The 2500-nt window shown below is 35.9% G+C and overlaps 1 protein-coding gene across 1 annotated transcript in view; it reads right to left on the reverse strand.

The window, feature by feature from the left end:
• Nucleotides 1-1160, reverse strand: part of LOC113805137 (palmitoyl-protein thioesterase ABHD10, mitochondrial-like) — a 19316-nt gene extending 18156 nt beyond the window's left edge. Inside the window, exon 1 of the mRNA XM_070136915.1 lies at nt 792-1160. The gene's annotated coding sequence lies outside the window, so the exon portion shown is untranslated. The remainder of the gene's footprint in view (nt 1-791) is intronic.
• Between the last annotated feature and the right edge of the window lie 1340 nt (nt 1161-2500).

A 2500-nucleotide genomic window follows, 5' to 3' on the forward strand; every position in this document is an offset into this window, starting at 1 on the left:
AATCCTTATAAAAAAAACACTATTAGCTATAGAAAACAATAAGATATAAGTGAAGGTAAAGACGCAATCAATAATACATCCATAGGACTCAAGCTCTCACTGAATCTCTGGCATCTCGAGTAAAAGGACAACAAACCTCCACCATGTAGACTACCCTAGTGATCTGCCATCATTTTGGAAAGCAGTTCATGCTCTATTTTGCTGAATATATTTGGTGGAGGATTCCTGGTGATGAGGCCACAGTGATCTACTAGTCTACTGGCCTACTAGTCTCTGGTGGATATAGTCCTAGGTTCAAGGTTTACAGGGGATATAAAAAAATTCTTTGTAGTGTTAAATATCAAGGAAATAAAAAATTACTGACCCACAGTGCTGCAAGTCAACACACACATGGGAAAAAAGGGTAAATGTGGATTTGAAAAGCGGTGCTTTGCAGAATTCCAGCTGCAACAGTATCACAGTACCTTTTAGGACAGTTTAGTAAAGATCACCATAATTATTCATATATTAATGGTACATATACGATGAAAATATCCAACAGGTAACTGGTGGGATATTCTCAACCCTTCACTGCAAAACTGACAGAAGTTCTGAACAGGTGTACATTCATCAAAATCAATGCAAATTCCTGCTTACACAAAATGAGCAGAGACAGGGTGGAATAAGGAAAAACAAGACATTCTAAGGAATACACTTTTTTCATTACAAGGAGTGTGCCTTCCCCCTCATTTTCAGCCTACAAAAGCACGGTAACTGAAACCCCTTGTGCAAAAATTACCAATATAACTTACCTTTCACACTGATAACGAGACTGTACACGTCCCCACTATTTTTAAGGCCTGACACTGCAATTCCTGATATGAATCTGAGATGACAGCACACAACACTGTCATTTCACGGCGTAACTCACGAATACCAAAACCCACAATTTAACAAAACTCAAGCAACAGTATTATGTAAACCGGCGGTCAATAATCAGTACCCAAAAAATGTACAAGGAAACCCGTCTTCTGCTAACTATAAAGGGAGACTAAAAGAACAAGAGGCACTGGGCCATGTTATAAAGGCGAAAGGATGAGTTTAATGACGAAATGTGCAAGTTCTAGACAAGGAAATGATGCAAGTGCAATGATTACGTGTAGTTTCGAGGAATTAATTTCATACCAAGAGCGATTGTTGATTAGAGCGATGCTGAATATAAGAAAAAAATTGTAAACTATCATGAATATAAAGTTATCAATAATTAGAATCTTCTTATGGTTGTATATTTTAATCATAATTGTATTGTTTCTCATATCATCTCAGTTGAAAGGGTAAACAAGTGGTATCTTTGTACAAAAATATTAATAACTTTGAATCATAACAAGTTTGCATATCTAATTTGCATTTAGACAAGAGATTGCGTCAGCGGAAATCTTACGAGCACGTGACTTCTGTGCCACAAAAGGTGCACTTTAGACTACTATGACGTCATTACTCCTGATATAACTACAAAGGAAAGACTGGGGTATAGATAACAAGTTCACGACAATCATTTATTACAATAAACGTAAACAATATTGACGGTCCATTATTCAGGAGCGTGCCGAGGGGGCGAGGTACAGCGCCTCACTAATTCTCCTTCTGTCACCACATTTCTTCTCTTATTCGGCAAATAAGGAATTAATTATACCCATTAAGTTGCTAAATAAAGATACAGACTCAGGAACTAAAGTACTGATGATATTAATAACGAATAGATAAATAAATAGAACTGGAGACTGCATCAAGTGTTTTTTTCTGACGGTAAATTTGAGACTCGCGCCCCCCTACCATCTTTCTGTATACAATTTTTTTTCTTATTCAATATACACAAGAGGAAATTTGCTCTCTTCCCTACGTACTAAAGCCCAACCCCCCTTCTAATAAAAATCACTGGTGTAGAATGTCCTTCTCAGTGACAATTGACGCAAATATTTGGAGTAGATAAACTAAAGGCCGTGTCACGTTAGCACTTTTTCCGTCAATTTTTTAACAGTTTTATTTAACATATATACAAACATTCTCGAATATAGCTCTTGATCTGACTGCGGTTGGCTGAAAAAGTTGACGGAAAGGCTTTCAGACGGAAACGATCATTATCGTCTGACTGGAGAATCGACAATTCGCTCAAAAATGGGGAAAAAATCAGAAAATTGTAAAAAAAAAAAAAAAAAAAAAAAAAAAAATACGGAAAAAGTGCTAGTGTGACGACACCTTAAGGTTATTAGAAGGAGGTCTGATACCATTCCACATATCAATAAAAAATTGCCCAATTAGCAAGAATATAAGCGTTATAGACGATGAAAATTGGACGTTTCTTTCAGCAAAAAAATAAGTTTATACAATAACTATATAAAACATTATCAACTCATTCGCATGGAGCCACGAACACAGATGGCGCATTTCAAAGTATTAAAGTTTAAAACTGAAGAGAAAAATGTTTTAAGACTGAAATAACATTTGCCTTAAAATATCAAGT

Source organism: Penaeus vannamei, chromosome 22, assembly GCF_042767895.1.
Source record: "Penaeus vannamei isolate JL-2024 chromosome 22, ASM4276789v1, whole genome shotgun sequence".
NCBI lineage: Eukaryota > Metazoa > Arthropoda > Malacostraca > Decapoda > Penaeidae > Penaeus > Penaeus vannamei.